The sequence below is a fragment of the Melanostigma gelatinosum genome, assembly GCF_949748355.1.
Source record: "Melanostigma gelatinosum genome assembly, chromosome: 15".
In the NCBI taxonomy this organism is placed as follows: domain Eukaryota; kingdom Metazoa; phylum Chordata; class Actinopteri; order Perciformes; family Zoarcidae; genus Melanostigma; species Melanostigma gelatinosum.
Genome location: NC_136648.1, coordinates 8,386,547 through 8,406,985, shown reverse-complemented (window position 1 = coordinate 8,406,985; position 20,439 = coordinate 8,386,547). Strand labels below are relative to the sequence as shown.

The 20,439-nt window shown below is 42.3% G+C and overlaps 1 protein-coding gene across 1 annotated transcript in view; it reads left to right on the top strand.

Moving 5' to 3' along the window:
• Positions 1–1,289: 1,289 nt before the first annotated feature.
• The window catches only part of LOC306789073 (receptor-type tyrosine-protein phosphatase F), a 151,931-nt gene continuing 132,781 nt past the window's right edge, over positions 1,290–20,439 (top strand). Inside the window, exon 1 of the mRNA XM_079284847.1 lies at positions 1,290–1,708. The gene's annotated coding sequence lies outside the window, so the exon portion shown is untranslated. The remainder of the gene's footprint in view (positions 1,709–20,439) is intronic.

The following is a 20,439-nucleotide window of genomic DNA, read 5'->3' as shown; positions in this document are numbered from 1 at the left end:
AAAAGCTGTTTATAGGTCTGCTGAAAAACAGGCCTGGTGTTGGCCACCAGAAATACAGCATGATGGAGCGCATGCACCAATTCCTCTGTCTGGCACCTACATATTGATGGCCGTTGTATCAAAACAATTTCCTTCCTCTGATTGTAAAAGCGCTGGCTGGTCTTATTGGTCTGACAGGATCCTATTCCTTGAACATTGTGCACTGTCCAGTGTTATCATTTGTAACCTAAAAGGAACTGAATTTTCCCTTTCGGGTCCATAGAAGCTCATTTTTGGCATGGTAAAACCTGTGTAAACGTCATCTATACACCAGCCATGAGGACGGCGTGGTGGATAGCGGGCTGCAGTTCAGCGGGAGTTGCGCCAGGCTAACGATTGATCGCGGTGAGGTTAGAAGGCAGACTAGATGAGATGTCAGAATCCTAAAGATATGCAGGTCCTCATTACCGGGGGTCGCAGCCTCCATGCCCTGCACGTTCAACCGAGTTGCTTGAGTGCTCGTGCACCAACAGCCGAGCTGCACTGTAAGCAGAGCCCTCTGTCTGTGTCCATTACATGGCTTCACTTATGGATTCTGTAGTTTCCCAAATCAGCCCTTTGTTGGCTGTATTGAACTTGGAAATACCAAAATCTAGATTTTAAGTATTCTTCTTTCGGGTATTTATTAATATATATTCTTAATATTCATAGTTGCAAGTTGCAAAATCATGAAAGTATTCCACTATTTATAAAAATATTTCAAGTAAGAGCCAGAAAGTTGTCCAGCGCGTATATAAATTATGAATTACAGTCTTGTCTGCAGCCTTCACAATGTGAGAGCAAGGATGAGGAAAGGGGAGTGGGGCTGATGGTGCATTTTAATTGCTCTAGAAAATTGGGGATAATAGGGGCAGTATTTATACATGTTCTATTGTCAGTGACGATTCATGACGTATTGTACTGGCTCCCAGAGTGGGGCCCAGGGACCACTGCGTGGATGAGCTGGAGCCCCCCCCCCCCCCCCCAGGTCAATGAGGGAATAGTTTAATTACACTGTTATAATGAGGCAAATGTATTAAGAAGTCTGTAGTTACCCTGGGTTCATTGTCTCTCTTTAGCGGGTGAACCGAGCGATACAAATGACAGGTATGAGAACCCCCCTTGTGTCCTTGTGTCTCGTGCACGTCTTCACAGGCTGCAGGAATGAATGGACACAGCGGCGAGTGTAGCCGAGTGAATCCGAGTGACCGACGCTGCATGTGCTTTCTCCACAGAGGCAGAGAGAAGCGTGACTGTGAAGGGAGAGACGTACAAAAAACAACTCCCCACCTTGCACAGCTCATTCTCGGTGGTGGGGGGAGAGAAACTCACGAATTAACTTGCAAAAGAAGACATTTACTTGCAAAGGGGGAGACATAGCATTTTTGGTCTCGCCTTTCTCGCGCACGCGGACAAGCGACACTCAACACTTGAGGCGAAGCTGACGTTAACCCGTTAGCAGCGAGAGAGGCACGAGAATAGATCCAGTATCCACAGGACAGGACCTCGTGCTCCTCAGCCAGTGGACTCGTATGTTCTTCTTCTTCTCCGGGTTTGGTTCTAACTCTAGGTGTTCATTACATGAAGTGGATTTTTGTTTTTGTGCCCGCTACAAAGTAACGACGGGACTAAACGTAGCGGGTTCAGAGCTGGAGAGAAATGCCAACGGCGGTGACAAAGAGGAGATTCAGTAAGTGCACCGTTATCTTCTTTATTTTGTCAATGTGAACTTGAGACGCAGCTTTTAGCTCTGCCGTCGGCGAACTTGCAGAAATTGCGGTAAACGCCATTCGTGTGTGTGTTTGTGTAGCGTGTTTTTATAAACTGGGACTACTTTGAAAAGGCTTCTTTTTTTTTTGAAGGTGTAACGTACTGTTCACGGTTGAGTCTGCTCGCGCTGGGCATTAAACAAATCTGTCTCCGGTTAACATCAGACAGCCACGCACACAGTTTGTTGCTGTTTTTTATGTATTTATGCAAACCCTGAATGTATAACTTTTATTTCACGACCGAAGCAAATGATAATTTATCTCAGAAATATATATCCGGTCCTCATTTTCACAAAACATCCACAGAAATCAAGGTGAATGATGGAAAAAAAGAAGCAGCCTACTTTTTATTTTTTTTCGTCTCAATCACTTTATTTCACAAGTGATTTTACGTCAACAAACCTGCGCAGACTTGGCAATAAACTGAGCGCACGCACTTTTCAGTGAGCACATTGTCGCAGCATCAGTCTTTGCTTCAATCAAGCAAAAAAAAAAATGTGTCGAGAATCACTCACCAAACAACAAATAGGAGCAATGGTGGTGTTTGTGGTGCGCGAGCCTGTCGTCACCCTATTTCTGTCCAACTGAAATGTAAGGATTTGATGCCATAGCTCTCTCCAAATCTGCCCCCCCCCATCCTCCTTTTCCCTCATGTGTTGCGCGTGCATGAGTGCGTGACCATGTCACTCAGAGCAGGCCAGATTAAATCTTTGCTCTTCCTTTTATTCATCATCATCATCACCAGAGACAGGTCTTTGACTTCTTGCACGGCAGTCTGCTCAAAAAGCTCCTGTCTTTGTATGTGTCATTCATCTGCCCTTTAAAAACATCACTATCGCTGCAGCAGCACTGGCCGTGGGTTTGATGTCGTGCATTTTCTCCTGGCTGGCTGAGGCAAAAAGCAAAGGCTACATTTAAGCAGTCACACCATTGATGTAAAAACATCTTTTTGTGCGCGTGTGCTACACAGCCATTAGCCTAAAGCCCTTCTTCAGGTCTTGGAACAGATCTGAAATCGAGGGGAGTGTTCGTCGCCAGGCGGATGAAGAGAGATGCTCAGCGTTTGCATGGAGCCCGCAGCCCTGTTTTGTTTATTCAAAGAAAAGGATTGGAAGCGAGAGTGACACGCCGAAGTAGCCTTATGGCCATCCTTCATCAATACGTGAATCCGATTATAGCTGTCACAGACACAATGAAGAGACCTGACCGTGAGCCAAACTGTAACAGGATGATACAGGGTGGGTTAGTTTCTTGGAATTGCATCAGAGGCTTTCTCCGCAATTGAATCCGATGCCTGCTGCATGTTTGGGTGTCTAACCTTCAGCTGCTGCCTCGTGAAAAGACAGCGACACGGTGTATTTCTACTCTGGATTCAGGGTAATTGGATAGTTTAGGTTGTAGCCTGCACGACGGAGGCCTACTGTAATATATCTTCTGCATGTAGGCTGTTCCATCGACGCTGAAGAATACAGGCAGTGGAGTCTCACTCTAACTTCTCTCATAACACGAGTGACTCTTTCTGGTGTTGTTTGGATGTGGGATCCACGGTTACCTTTCGTCACACAGTATATTTTATCATTTAAACCTGTGTTGACAGCAGTTATGTGCCATGCTGCTGAAACATTACGGTTTTCTTCAATCATGTTGGCTGGATGCTGAGAAGCTGCAGGGTTTCTTTGCTGAACTTTGGCATATTCTGGAAAATATGTGAACATGTTCGACCATCATTGGTGTGTATTCACTGAATACTGACACATTCCCACAACAGCTAATAGCAAGCGAATAGGCCCTTACACTCATTATGATTCATTATAAAACATATGAAGTCATCTGCTAGGCTTACATACTGGCAAATGCCAGGCTACATAGAAACAATTAGCTAACTGACACTGCAGCCATCTGAACTGTACAGAAACTGAACAGAAACCTATATATATATATATATATGTGTAGTATAATTCAAATAACCAATACTGATGTAATTACACCTTAAACAGAATCAGAAAACCATAATATCTTAGTTTAAGTTGTTTTTTGGTATGAATCCTTTCATGAAAAGATCCGTCAATTAATGCAGGAGTGAAACCGGTGTTGCATTTTGAACATTTGTGGCAGGGCTACCCTCTTTTTAAAACATGAATGTCATTTGAATGATGGTTTTGATGCTGTATCTGTTGTGTTTGGTGTCCCGGGTAAATCCCTGGCCTGTGTGTGCATGTGTGTGTGTAGTTCTGTTGGGTATTTCCTAGCAGTCCTGGTCTGGGGCTCGTAGCCAGAGCATCTGCCTTTGCTTCCTCATGTGCCGGTGCTGAATGGCACTGTTCAAGAAAACCAGCTCCTCTGTGGCCCCACACTGGAAAACCACTCGGCACAACCCTCTCCCAACCGACGCTTTCTCATGCTTCTCATATGGGTGGAATCCGGGTAATTTCAGGGCCCTGGAGTTATAATGAGAGGTCTTGCCCATAGTGTGTTGGTCTGTGGTGGGCGGGGTCAGCATTTCTCCAGTTTATAGGGGATTATATCCTCCTGTCAGGGCGTTGGCACAGAGGAACCAAGAACTCTTTTTGAACTAGGCAAGCTGGTTCAAACTGGTTGTGATGGGTCTCTTTGACATGGGGGGGTACAGGATCCAGACTATAGCCTAAAGTTAGGCTAGTAAGGCTAGTAACTGTTGGTTTTCAAGATTCAGATTCAGCTGCAGATATGAAGTGGGCTTTTTCAGGATGGGTTTTTTTCCGCTGGGGTCTAAAGGACACCTCCATTGTAACCTCCATTGTCCTGCTTAGCATCCCATCCCCACATAGAGGCGGCCTGCTCTTAGCAGCACGCTTGGTGGATTCTGAACAATGCTTGTTCCTTAACGTCAGCGGCATAAAGGCAAAGAGTGATTTACTACTCTCTCTGCAAGGGTAATCTTGGAGCAATTTGACTGCTGATTGAAACCAGGTCTCCCATTTCAGAGTCCACTGGTGGCATTATAAACCATTTACACCAATGTTTTACAGGGCACCCCTGCAACGGGGAAAGTGGAAATAGACCCACGGCCTTAAAAACGGCCTGCGCTACCATTAGAGACCTATTTTTAGCCGTTCCTCGTGTGATTTGTGGTCTTTTCTCCAAAGTATGTTTGTGCAGCTGAGTGAAGTAGTGAATATGGATGACATTAAAAGGTTAAATGTTAATCAGTCCTGTTTTTTCATTAAATCAGAAGGACCCTCGTAGATATAGGGGGGTCCATCTGCTTTGCATTATGCTGCCTTCTCTGTAAGCGGTGGAGCTTTTTTTCCTCCAGCCGTTGTGTGTGAATCAGAACTGCAACCCCAAATTCTGTGAAAATTGGCTCAGGCAATTTGCTGTGTCGAGACCTTATGATCTATCTGCACTTGTTCTGTCTTAACATATGTTAGAAGGTAGCCATTACTTAAATGAACCGAGCGGCCTTAATTACGTTTTCACCACCTAAGCCTTAAAAAAACAAAACACAACTCATTAGAAAGTCAGAGTGCCGCTGAAGAGTAAGAGGAGAGAAAGTGCAGAAACTAAGGCGAGAAAGATGTTGACATTTGATTTCTGGACCTGGAGGATGTCGGTGTTCTGTTGCCACTGTTCATTACTGAAGCTCAACATTTTCTGCAGCTGCTTCACAGTAAAAGCTTTCCAGCCAAGATAATTGCATTTGGCTTCATTGTGAAGAAGCTACCGTCTGTGTTCAGGTACAGTCATTACTGGGGCCATACCTTCATTTTGTTAGCTTTCAAAAAAAGGTAAAGGATTACCTCAATCTGCACTGTGAGCTGTAGAAAACTGTTCCTATTCATCTGCTCTCCCTGCGATCTCAGATGGTCACAGATGGCTTTGCATTCTCGCCACACATGCCATCCAATTAAAAGAGTTAACCACCAAACACACAACAGTGGACATACTAGTGTACAGGTGTTTAAGCATGTGAGGATACTCGCTTATCTGGTTGCCAATTTTGCTTCTCTCCACTGACATTCAAGAGTAATTATGTGAAGCATTTCATTTTCTGTACCGTGCTCACTGCAGCTGTAAAAGGTTGACATGTTGATAAGATGCAAAAAGATCAATTCATTTATTAAAAACAGTGTTTACCAAACTTGTCTTAACGTCAGTGACATCGCCAGTCCAACCACGTGACAATAAATGATTGTTTACGGTATTTCCAGGTTTGTGTGTGTTTAATGGGTTTAGTGCTTACTCATGACATGCCTGCTGGTACTGTGGGAAAAACAAGGCAATACAGTACAGCATGTGTCCCGGTATCTGCAGAGCCTTGCTGTTTTTGAGAGGAAAACATTCTAGGTCTGAAATAAATAGCCCTTCCATCAATTGATTAATTATTAAGCAAAAATATGAGCTTTTTTTTTAAAATTGCTGCTTTTCTGAGTAATAATTCCTTTTGAATATTCCTGGTTTTGGACTGTTTGACCAAAACCATCAATGGACATCTGTGAATGGTACCAATGGTCTGTGCAGACTGATGATAACATGAGTTCTCAGGCTATTGTACCGTTCAGTGTCACTCAATGCCGTGTGCTTGACCTGGTACATGGGATAAATCAAACAGTCGACAATGCAATTTACTCAACTTCTGTCAAACAATACAGTGGTGTGGTTGTTCAGCTCAAGTGATGTCCCTTGTTTTGACACCACATGTAGTTGTTTTTATCGTATTGTAAAGCACTGCATTTGTTTTGTGTCATCCTGCCCGAGAAAAACACTCCAAATGGGCCCAAACTCTTTCATTTAGCACTCTCAAATATTATACTTTTATACTTTCATAAAGTTGAGTGTCATAGTCAATTGAAATATGAGACTCATTCTCAGGCAGTCATTATTGTTGCAGCGTTGAAGATATATATAATGGCGATGCCGCTGTAATACATCAAATCCAACTGTGAATTTTATGAGTCATTACAGCCCAAATAGCTTCATGTCCTACAGTTGCCACTTGTGGGTTGTTACACCTTCCGTTCTGAGGCCTTAACACGGATTCTGTATGGATGCTCATCTTGGCTTATGGCACAGTGGACAGTTTTATCACCTCTTGTGTATTGGTAAATGTACCGAGGAGGTGACGGGTACACGCGACACACACACGTGTGAGACCGCGGTGCCTCGGCTGTGCCCAGTCAGCAGAAGTGCACCGATGACCCACTCCCTCATTTCAGAGAAAACGCTCGATGCAGACAAATGGAGCGACGGCTCACCGGCTGGTGTCATTCATTTTGCTTGTCATTGTCAAATTGTCAACCTATCCTTTTAGGGCTCTCATCTAATTAGAACACACACACACACACACCGGCTGCACCAGAATTGATGCAGAACATTACGTGAAGGTCAAACATTCAGCTGCCTTATCAGCCCGGACTTAAATGGCACATAACTCAAAAATGGAGGCGATGTGAGAAAATTCTCATAGCTTATGTAGATTAAACGTTGAATGCAAGGACGTAGGTCTGCACATTGAACGGTATGGACATGTCCCTGCTATGATGTCATTATTTCCTCAAATGCCCGCCATCTTCATTGTACTGATTAAATATCGAGCGGAATATGGTTTAAGATTTGAGAGAAGGAACAATGTCCTTCTGGTGTTGCATTAACTTCATTATTCAGTATTGATACTTAACATTCTGTAACACTGTTGCATAAGAGATGATGGCATAGAAAGATTTGTCATTTGATAGTCATAAAGCATTTATGTTTTTAGAGAACCAATCTTGACTTTTGGTCTTCTTAGCTTCTCTCTTTCATTGGAAGGATGTCAGCACATCATAGCTTTCCCCTTCCTTTTTCTTTACTCTAAAAGCTCCTTCCCTCAAGGGAATGTCTGCCCAAACCATTACCAGTTTTTGGCGAGGATACAGTTATACAAGCACATGGACAGTCAGAGATTTTGTGTGCACTTTCAGGTTCAAAAATCACGCTGACTCTTCGAAAAAAAAGAAAGAATTAGAAATCAGTATGGAGACACTTTGTCAGGCCGCTCCACCATGTTGCTTTTAGCTTACGGAAGGCTAAAAGTCAGTTCCTGACTGGCAGCTGAAAACATAACACTTTTAGAAGGCTGAGTTAATGGCAATTGGGTCAAGACAAACCAAAAGCATTTCGTTGTTTTTTTTGCTTACAGAAACAAAAAAATTGTTAGCTGACCATGTGTTGGTTGTCGACTTTGACACAGGAACCTTCACTGCCGCGAGCTGGGTGTGCGAATCCACAACAGTGAATGGCGTAAAAAGTGCATGCCTTGCACTCCATCTGCCCCGCTGATACGGCAGATGGATGGGATTTTTCGTGAGTGGGGGCGGGGCACGCTGGCACCGAGGGGCGGAGATGACAGCTCTTCGTCCGTGGAGGGCTACCAAAAGGGGCCTTGGCTCTGAGCACCTAGTGTGTCCTCCCGACAGAGCCTTGATGCCGTCAGAGACCATTCGTGTTGACAGCATGTCATCACGTCACACCAGATCTCACGGTCAAGCAACCAAGAAAATGAAGATGGCACACTTAAGTTAACAAGGTTTCGCTGATAGCACTTTGAAGATTTCTTCCCTCTTATCGACATCACTTCAGCATTAAAGCTCTACTGAGTTTACATATAAGCTGTATGCTTCAATGCGTCGATTGCAATATTAATATTTCCCCTGCTGGCCAAGCATTGACTTGGCCCGTGGCTTCTGCTTCGATTACAGACCGTCCAGAGAGCCTTCACAGCTCGTGTTGGAGATGTTTTTCTAGATGCCGTGACTTGCTGCAACCCGAATGTATACCACATTGAAATGAAGACAAGTGGCTCTAATAAAGCCATGTAATGCAATAGTTTAGTGGCCTTAAATGAATTAAGGGCCGAGCAAGGCGTATAAATGTGCTGCTCTCACAACGAGAAAACATGTTAAGACCTAAGTATGAGTTTACTCGCTGTAAATAATTTACTCTCAGCGCTCCAGCTCGTGCTTATCAAATGCTGAAATATGAGAAGAACGTTTCATATGGTCAGACTAAGAATATATCTTTACGGTCTGCGCTGTTAACAAGTGAAACCGATTCAAATTGTGAGAACATGAGATGGTTAACAACATCAAAATGTCCACAAGCGTGCATGTGAGTGTTTGTGAGCGCAATGTACTCTATTCTACTCGATAACTTTTATGAATGAATAATAACACTGGCAATGAAATTGGTGATACTTTCCATCACGGACATGGTGTTACTGTTCCACTCTCACATCTCTGCACAGGTAAAAGGAGGGAATGAAGAGTCACTGGGACTTTTGAACTTGCTTTTAATGTAATATCCATACAGTGACTGGAATGATAGGTGGCCTCCTGTATCCTGTCTATATATAAACATGGGCTACGGTAATAAACGACCAAATACGTAGTGTCACATTACCGGCATCCATCAGACTCACAATAAGAATGTTTTCAAGGTTACACGCTGTCACGCGACGCAGTCCACTTTCCCTAACTGCAGTCAGGAAGTAATGTAGTGTCACAGCAGGAGGTTACAGGATGGTGGAGGTGGTGGAGCGAGGGGAACTAATTTGGCTCTATCTGTAATAAATGGAATTTATTCATGTTTATGGACACCAGATAAAAAGGCTGCTTTCTATTGCAAGAAGGTCTACAGGTTGTGGTCCACTGGGTCTGGTAGATCCTTTATATACATAAATAGGTTTATGTTTGTATTCATAGGGACAGATATACAAGCAGAAAACATTCCCTAAAACCTCAAATACCACATATAGCGTTTACGGCCTCAGCTCATTTACAATGTTTATTGCGAGATGGAGCTGTATTAATAGAAAAACAGTGCCATACAGAATATATATGCCATTACACAAGACACAAACATACATATTAAAGACGCATTAAAATAAATGTGCCATGAAAGGACATAAAAACCGTGAGGGATGACGCCTGATCATCCATAACTACACGGCTGATTAGATCCAGAGACTTGGATTTTAAAGTGATCCTAGTTTTGATCCTTTGCAAGTTATTCGGATAAGGAGGTGGAAAGTCTGTCCAAAGGTTTTATGAAAGAACATTTTACAATTCCCCAAAAATCAGCCCAGAGTTCGTGAGCCAGAAATGTTGAAACGTGTCTCTGACCTCACAGTTGCTCATGTCAGTTCATCTTAAGAAGATGCATCTTTATTGACAAAAACGACTCGCAGACCTATCTGAGAGTTCAAAACATCGAAAGGATATATCGGACAATACTATTATTATTATTACGCACATAAAACACACTGTGAACAATTGTTTTTAAGAAGTATCCTTCCGATGTTTTACAATATATTGTGACATTTTAGTTGAAAACATATCAGTACTAACAAACTATCAATCTACACGTCATAAATATGTCTTTCGCATCACTTTTGTGGAATTTCTTGTTACTTTGACGGCCAAAATATACAGCGAAACCCATAAATCTTTTATAAGCTAATACATACATATTGCCCCTGCCAATGTATCTTCTCTTCAACATAGTCAGTGAAGTCTACTTATTATGAAATGAAACCTCATCAGTTAACTTACCACTGCAAAATTGTTACACAAAGTATAATGCTGAAACATTTATGGACTGTCACATCAGCGCAGCACCAACGAAGATCTCCAGCAAAAGTTGATTTATATTTTTACTTCAAGTGCGTCATTTTTGCTGTCTGCTAATGTCAATCATTCATCAACTTAAGAGATGATATGTTGTTGTACTCACTCAGTACTGGCATTAATACACAGACATACGGGCTTTACTTGTCTCATCTAGTGAGGTAATACTTACTTAATATGGATGCAGTTGTTTTGAGCTTTGAAATAAAATACTTATCTTTTAGGTATTTGTCAGTATTTCCTTCCTACCCAGCAGACTAGAATTAGTTCCCTGTTGAGGTGCACTGCCATCTTCATCTTCTTGTCCCGGTTATTGTCAGCACTGCGTCGTTGTGCTTCATAACTTGATTTTTATGGAACGCTTTGGTCATAGTTCAAACGTTTTCCCTTCACCGCCACCCTTTTTTCTTTTTCCTGCCTACCACGAAGAGTCCAGAGAACCCTGTGGACAGAGCTCCGTGCTGCAGCTCCTATAAAAGGGGCAGTGATTCATGAGGCTGGCTTTTCCTCGTCCCTGGGGCTGCGAGGAATAGCCGGCATTATCTTCTGCAAATGGGTTTGAAAACGCTCTTGGCCAGGTTGACCAGGGCACTGATTTATAGATCAAGATGCGCTGAGCGGTTAGGTTCTCTTTTCCAACGTAGGTACGAGCCCCCACCACCACCGCTGTGCTGTATGCACCAACTCACGTGTATACTCACTCACACCTCCTCACTTCAGCGCTCACAGTCTGCGTTCCTTCAGTTTAAGTTTACTCTGGCCATGTATTTAGAAGAGTAATAACTGGATTTGTGACACCAAAGTTGCGGAGTTAAAGAAGTAGCCTGTTGTTCTTAATACGTCGAGCACAAGGATAAGCAGTTTTTCCACCAATATCTTTCTGCGTCGAGGCCTATATACAGATATAAACCTTATCCTTGGCATGAAGTAGGAGCCACTGTCAGAGAAATAGAAATTGCCTCCTAGAAATTGTTTCTTTTAATCTTGAATCTGAAGATAAAACTGTTCCCTCTGAAAGTAGGAACGAGTGTGGTTAAGCCCTTCTGGAGAGTTGAGTCTGAAGAAAAGCTGCTGATTGCTTCGTGTGTCTTCCTCCCTAATAAGCTTCACATCCATGTCTGAGCTTTGGAGCCGCCCAGCTCTTCTGACTGTCTTCTCTCAGCTCAGGTAATGTTGCCTACAACGTCTGACATAATTAATTGACAGAGTAAAACGGGAAATGTTTGGAAAAGCTTGAGTCACTTGAAATGGGGCGGATTTATTTGAAGCTTTCAATTGTCAAAAAGCAATTAACATGGCAAACAACTTTGCTGAGACCCTCAGATGGGCTGTGAGTTTCCTGATTCCCACACCGGTTCCTCTGCGTTACACACACACACACACGGCTTCACATGCAGGCATTAGTCTCATTATTAAGACAGGAAGGATTACTATTTTAGAGTATGAGTGATAGTCGTAACGGAGTAACGAGTATGTTTCCACATCAGGCGTGTCCTCCCCTTCTCATCAGAATAGCAGGGCCTGGCAGAACCAGGGGAGCGGCAGAGTCTGACTGCAAACAAGGGTTGCACAAACCGGATTTGATTTACCTCGTGAAGCGTTTGAAATGCAAACTGACAGGGTATGTTTCAGCCAACATCACCTGCTTCTCGTTGCAGTGCGCCCCATTAGAACATTCCCAGTCCTGTCTCACCATTGTTACGTAAGATGCCACATCGAGATGAGAGAGGGGGCTCGCGTCTCCTCCCTTCAAGGAGTCACTGGAAGTATCTGGAGGATCAGCAGCAGTTGCTTTGGGATTTAATGAGTGACATCCAAAGCGTGCATGTCTCAGAGGTCTCCACATGATGTCCGTCCGAGCTGTCATCCATCTTCTAAACCTCCTGCCCCCCCACACATCAGAATATCACCTTCTCCAAAGCCGGATGCTAATGTTTCTAAATGGTGTACTTGCAAGTGGATTATTTGAAAGGCTACGTGTCAGACGGATCTTTATCCGGCGGCCTGGCCGCTTGACTCTGACTTTACTCGGCTCCCCGTCTCTGCATGTTGATTAGCTTGTTTTTATCCCCTTTACTTGCTTTGCTGTGTAGTATTCTGTGCTAACTCATCTCATGTGATTTGGGCCAAGTTAGAGTACTCCCAGAGCCCGGTTAATCCTTTGATTGCCCTCTTCTTGTCTTGTGTGCTCGTGAACGGAACACAGTGAAGACTAGCCTTGTGATTCGTGCACGAAATAGAGAATACGATGATCATTTCTGCATATTGTGCTCATCTTCCGTTACATTCAAATAAGGATTTTGATCACTTTTAACCTTTTGATAGCTTACTGTTGCTTTCCCAAACATTGTTGGCAACTGCACCCTTGGTTATGGTTCTTTGGAGATAAGGCAAAACAAGGTGATGAAAAAGGGTTAGAAACCTCCAAATGGACCCTCGTGCTACATTTTGCTGTGTTGTCAGTGAACATATCTAAATAAATGGAAAAGCGCATTGATGGTGGTTTCCATGATTGCTTTTGTTATCGTCGCTGTCGGGCGGAAACCTTGTAGGTCCAAAACAGTTACTTTTCAGGAAATGGAAAAAAAATAATAATTGAACACTGCGTCGTGAAAGTTTTTTTGTTTTTATTTATATTGTGAGGTACTTTTACGTGTCATCATATTTTTGATATGCCACCACACTCAAGCTCAAATGGAGTTACGATGCTTTTCAAACAGCGAGTGTCCACATAAATGTTTTGAGTTGGAAGTTTGATGTAATAGATGTTACAGCTCTAGAGTGCACACATTATTTAGAGTTGATCAAATTCAAAGTCCGGGAAAAGCAAAAATGAATGTGTTCCGAGTTTGTCACCCCACAGAAAAATGTTTATGCCAGTGTACCAGCTGTCAGCTAGCGTAGCGAGCAAAGGATTGGAAATGGATAGTGTGTAGTGAATAGTGTGTATAGCTGATCTCAGTTGAGCAGAAAACATGTCTGGATTGGCCCTGATCCTGGTTCAGGACATTCATCTTACCAAACAGGAAGTTCTGACCACATCGGAGTGGTCTGAACCTAATGGCTTTACAACTACTATGCTTGAAAGCTGTTCACTTGTGATCACATCACCCGGTGAGATGAGAGAACAAGGTTATAGTCGCAGGGACTTTCCACGCCTCGGGGTTAATTGAAGTAAGGTCCCGGGTTTGGGTTGAGAATCAACAATCTTGAGTCCTCCAAAATGCCAACGAACAGAAAAATAATTTATGAGATGAGCAAAAAATAACCTGTGGTCGTCTGCATATTCATTGCTGACTTGTCCCATTATTCGGAGGCTCATTTACATTTTAAGAAGCGCGGTCAAGGACTGTGTGTACTTCCTCCCGTGCGCCTCATGGAGCATTCCAATGAGTTTGCTCTCTGAGAGCAGAGATGGAGCTATTGATTAGAGACAGCCTGACCTGTGGAGGTAGCTGATGAGCAGTCCCTCAGCTCTGAAGCTTCAAAGGGACACGCAGCCGCGATCCACCGCGTTCAAACAAAACGAAGACAACAACAAAACGTTGCAGTTTATTTTAAACTCATTTAATAAGCATTGATACCTTAATTGGGTTTGTCGGATCAATGGGTTTATTTTACTACGAAGTTTTTTCTACTCCCCATTTGCCGTGATGTCTCGCCAATTATCTCGCTGCCCCCAGGCTTTCATCTGCAGGACTTTTTGTGGCAGATGTTACATTAAAGTAAATATTTGTCAGTAATAAGTCAGTCCGTCTGGGTTGATAGATATGACATGTGTTGCTTTGGATGTGTGACAATCTAAATATCAGCAACAAGTGTGACTGATCATCAAATGTGAAATGTCTTCATGTTTAGAGATGAGATCACACTCTCCTTGGTTTTGAGACATGGACAAGTTATGTAAATATAGCTAGCTTTAAGATGCGCTGACTCGCCAACATCCCTGTACCTCCAAAAAGTTCTGTTTTCAGGGATCCAGACGAGCTGATATGTTAGAGACGGGTTGGACATCCATATGTTTTGACAAACGCAGGCACACGACTGATAAATTATCCGCAGAGGAATTGGAAAAATGTAATTACCAGCCTATTATTTTTTCCAATAATGGAAGTTCAGCAGGTGATAATTAAAACCAATATTAGATGTTGGACTGCTGAATTGGATATTGCGTTTTTCTACATATGTTGAGCAATTTCCGAGATGGGAAAAACACTTAATGCGTTTTGTTGGGATGTGCAGAAGCGAATGTGTTGTTTCTGTGAGTACATCCCTCTGTGGTGCTGCTAGGCACCTCTAGGCTGCAGAATGATTCATTTAATGTTGCTCCTTCTTCACTCTTGCATCTTTTATAGCGACGTTCAAAGACCCCACTAGTGGTTTTTCATGTTTTTAACTCATTCTGAAAATGTGCTGTGTTCTGTAGCAGCTGGACTCGGTTTCATTCAACGAGTGGGGGAGGCTGTCACTTATGGTATGTGGTGCGTTCACGTACTCTCGGGGAACTCCAACACCTGATACATCTTTACAATCTTGTGTGGATTATAGTTTTAATTGGTGTCAAAATGCTAAACAGTTAATCTGTATCAGCTACAGCATATTGGTGCATTGCTAGTTTTGACTTCATAAGCTTCACCATACAGAGCTTAGCTCTAAGTTAGAGTGCATTTTCTGTGCAGAAGCAAAATTGTACAACTGTCTTTAGACAACAATATTTCAGCAGTGCACCATACTTATGAATGTATATTCTAACAACCATAGAGTAGGGCTACAGTAAGAAGGATCTATAAACCAAGTCAGAACATGCTGTGGTTGTACCAGTGTGGTGTAATTCAGAAGTCATAATACTCGAGAATAATTTTTTGCCTAGTGCAGGCCGTACATTAGTACATTCATCCTAATGTATCCAAATATGAACTGAATACAAATCATGCACAGTCTGACGAGTACCAAATCGGAGACGAAACGCTGTGAAATTAACCAGTTCCTCTTCTGTGTGACGCATTTCAAGGTTATCTCCGTAATTAAATGACGAGAGCGACCGACACTTTGGGGGGGGGGGGGGGGGGGTGGATCTTAAAGAGCTCCGTGGCAGCCACAGGACCAGAGCTCAGTAGGTGTCTGTCCTGAGGCTCTTCTCCCCTCTCGTGCGCCGCTCTAATGCGACCATGTGCTTCTTCACATTAGCGAGAGCAACAGTGCGGCTGCCGTTTGACTGAGCCGTTTAACAGGCCGACGCGATGTTGGTGTCGGATGCTGTCACAAGTGGAGCGGTGAGAGACGACCGGGTCCTCTGGTACGTGTCAATAAACAGCCAGGAAGATGAGGATTATATTGTATGTGTCAGTCAAGACAGACGGGAGAAGAAAATGGCAGTTTTTTCCATGGGATGCAACACAGTGCAGTATCTTGGCCACTGTACGTGTAATTCATCTTAGAACCACCAGCAGGGTTTGACAATATGTCCTGTCGCTCGGGGCCAGTTGCTATAAAAATAAGGTTTTGGTCTAATATTTGCCCAAAGATAAGTCTGTTATCTTTGCCTCTGTGCTCTGTCCACTCACTTGTTTTTCTTGTTCTTAGCTGTGCGATTGCACACTAGATGCATTTGTAGTATACTGCCTTAAACATCGGACTTTACTATAGACTGGCTGAAATGTATCAGGCTTTTGCATGAGTGCATCATCTGCTTATGAAAAGCACTTTTGTCTCACAAATTCCATGAACATCTTGTTTGATTTTGCACAAAATGATATTTGTGGTTTTTGTTTTTTAAAGAAAGAAAGGTTTTCTAGTGTCATTTGTAACTTTTTGCCAAATAGACAGGTAGCTTGTGGAATTGTTTTTTTGGGGGGGGGGGGATATATTTAAAAAGGGCTATAATTTGCTGTGGCTGCAGATTTCAGTTTAACCCTACGCCTTCCTCACAGATTTGAAAATGAAGTGTGATCCCATCCGTCAATGGTCACGCACTGAAATAATGATGTATTCCCTTTGGTTTCAATCATGCGTATTCATTATTAACCACATCTTTTTAATTATAGTTCTGTAATCAAAGCTTTTCCACACCGACCTAATTTGAAAGTAAAAAAAAAAGAGGAAAAAAAATCATTTGAAACTTAATACTTCCTTAAGTTTAATAAATAATTACTCTTATGAATGGTAGGATATGCAATTCCATATTAAGGGCGATGCATCCATTAAATGATAATATAACAAGATGAGATATAATTAAAGATGTTTTTCATTTCGTGGATGAACCTATGTAAGCTGCTCTGTGCTTTGTGCCCTGCTGCATTAAAGACTCAATGAATGTTTAACACGTTATAAATGGATTTGATTTCATACACTCTGCCTTCCAGTATTCCTTTTCCTTTAAATGTTTTCAGTTGATATTCTGATAAATTAAATTGTGCCTTTCACGTAGCAGAATCAAAATATCTCATTACTTGTAGGAACAGGTAAGAGAAAGAATAAGGAACAGAGAAAAAGGTGTTTTCATTTGTTTTAGTTTTTTATTTCATATTAGACTCAAATATGAATATTCAAATTTGTTCTGACAGCCACACTGGATGCCACCGCATAGTGAGTCAGAGCGGCACTTTGAGCTAATATGACATTGTGTCATTTATCAACTTTGACAAACAAAGAAATGCTGCTTGTTGGTTTGTTTCATTGTGGAACCACCAGCCAGGTTGGAAAACGATGAACACCATAACATGTGTAGGCGATTACTGTGTCTGGCAGGTGCATCTAGCTGACTTTTTAGGAACATTGCTGAAAACACAGACTAAATGGCCATCCTGTAACCAAAGCCTGCAGTCTGTATGTTGGCATTGGATCGATGTCACACTCCAACATCAGGTCCCGTTAACGTTGCGGCACAAACGGATGTGGAGACTAAGTCGCCTCATGAATAACCATCCTCTGTGATTTTGTGCACAGCAAAGCTTCTATCTGTTAGGTAAGAGGCCTTACTCATGAATACCAAATGTGCAGCTAGGGCCAATTGACATTATGGAGTTCTTAAAAATAATATATTTAATATTATTCAGAGTCAGTTAAAGGAACACAAAGAGATTTCCCCAAAGATTTCCCCTAAAGGCTCCGACTTGCCATGTAAAACAGCAAGTATAGCACAGCATCAAAATTCATGAAAAGATTCATATTGTTCGTCAAAAATGACTAACTCAGTTTGTTGCATGTCCAACAAAAGGCGAAAAACCGAAGCTTCAATTTAAAGTCCTTCGTCCATCATTAGAGCCGTCCATCTTGAAAATGCCACACAAATGTTTTTCCTACTTTTGTGTTTTTTTGCTAGTTTCAATGTTGTTTTCATTTCTCTCTCTCTTACTGACTCACCTATTCGGTCCACTCAGGGTCTGCCATTAAGCTTTTTAACAGATAATGTATTCATCTCACAGCCAAACTTGAAATATCAGATGTTGACCAACTAAAAAATACATAAATTCAACAGATATATGGACAACTGGACAAAAAAATAAAGTCAAAAATTCTAAATTCTATCCTTTTGTATTGTTATCACAACACATAATTAGAATGATTAGGAAATAAATGATTTCAGTTTGTCATAAGTAGTTTTAATTATGTTATGTGTTGTAAGCTGGTTAGAGCTAGTGTTAGGAAGTGAAACAGGTCATAATTTCCTTATAAAGCCGTGAAAACATTCACTTCAATTAACTGTATTTATTCACGTTTCTCGCAAATACTCTTTGCAGAATATCCATTTTCGAACACATCATAATATAACTCAATGCAACCTCTGTATGTTAGCTGTTTGCACTGTTGTTTTTAGACCAGAAGGACTGTGCTGCCCGCCGGCTGCTAACAGCTAACGCTAACCAGCTCTCATCCCGCCGATTTCATCTCAGATTTGTTCTGTGTAGCTTTAGTGATCGGCGACTAGAAAGCATTAATGCAGATCTCCAGATTCCATCATTTTTACTGAATATAGATGACAGTCGAAGGCATCCCTAATAAAGATCGCATTTATTTTTCACTTTCCCAATCAGACATGAGGCTGAACGCAGAGTTTACTTCCCCCCCCAGGCAACCGGGCAAAAGTTAATGTGGAGCCCACCAACTACAAAGATAGAACAACAATCTCCAGCAACTGCTAGCCAGCTAACACACTGAAACACAACATTTAATCCCCCTCTTGACGATCAAAAAGCTTCAAGTCTTTCCGAAGCTTCTTTTCTTGTCTGTTGCTCTATTTTGCACGCATCTCAAATTGTTTCTGCGTTTGTTGTTAGAAACACAAGAAAACAAGTGTTAATGTCAACTGAAACTCATGACACATCCTAATGGGCTTCTCATGGTTGAATGGCAAAAACACCTTGTATTGTTTGGCAACCAATACACACTGTACACAGAGTAAGGTGAAAGTTGTGTTTTCAAGTGCTGTATGACATCAGCTACTTTTTTTAAGCGGTATGCTCGTCCCGGTGTGGGATGCCTCATGAGCCGCCGCCAGATTTGTGTCATCAATCTGCGATGAGAGAGCGGTCTTCTTCACCGGCTGTCTGCCATTCTTTCATTGTGGCCCTGTTGGGAATGGTGATTGGATCCCACTCAACCAGCTATAGATGGATTGGCCCACGACCAGAATGATTGAGTGGCGCTGCTATCTATTGCACGTGTGTACGGCGGCGGGTGTGGTTGTGCTTGCTCGCCCTGCATGCATGCCGCTTTCTCCAAAAACAACGGCACATCTGTGTCCCTTCCATCTCCTCTCTCTCTCTCTCTCTCTCGCTCGCTCTCTCTCTCTCTCTCTTTCATTTGAATTTTGAGTTCTGTTAATCGTCTTCGGCGCCGCCTATGCTCGGTCCCTGGCTCGTGGGCCGGAGAGTGGGACGGTATTCCCGTGAACAGTTTTCATTTTGAAAAGATCGACACACGCTGATGTTAAGGCACGTCACTCATAATCGCGTGCACCTGGTTGTATTAGTTGATTCCTTCTTTCTAATGACTTTGTAATTGCTTTGTTCCAGATTACGCCAGTTTAATGGCGTGTAACTATTGCTCTTAACAAAGCCATCAATCACAGGCGTTACTATGGTGATAGCGTTAGCCGTTATGCAGACGTTATAATGAAATGTATGTAACACAAGTACCGCATTCAACTTCCAGCACCTGAAGAAGTCAGGCTTTACGAAGAAAAAAAGAGCACCATACAAATTCTATGAATGTTCTCCTTTCTAAAACTATTTTTACTTTAATTGCAATGAGGCCTCAAAATTGTCGCTTGTTTTTTTTCCTCCTCCATGCATTTGCACGGCCTGCGGAACAAAAGGCAGAAATTCAATCATGCGTTTTTGTGTATAAGGGCCAAGTTATTACAATCAGAGCTGCTTAAACCCTTGACTCTTCCGTTTTGCTCCACTCAAGTGGTTTTATACTGACATGTTTCCATCCGAACCTGTGTTGCCTATTTTGTCCTGGAAGCTGCAGCACATAAAATGGAACATGGCAATACAGAAGACCAAGTGTATTCGTCTTCTGGCCGGCTCATGGGTGTTTGAGACGAGTTGGATCTTTAGCTAGCAGAGCAGTGAATAATATCATTTTTTCCATTTTTTAACCAAATAGTTTTAAATACGTGCCAATTTTTTTTAATCATTCATATTCGGCTGGGAGTTTAATAACACTTTTCTGTGTGATGAACTCGGAACACATTTATTTTTGCTTAAAGTACCGTGTGGTATTGACCCTGTAGTGATAACGGAGATGACGAAGGTGTGTTCGAGTGTCTCTGCTTCTGTTCATGATGTTTTAAGTCAGAGTTATAGCCTCAAACATCGGGTCTGAAACTGAAGGTCGACATTCAAATGAGATTGGAAACATTAAACAATCTAAATTCCAAACAATTTGGGATGGCGTCCCTTGAAAAGTGTCTAAAACGAAGCTGGAGCCATGTTCCCTCACATTTCATTATTGTGCCTGCCTGTATAAATGAGTAATCTGGCTCTTGGCTCTCCCCACCAATG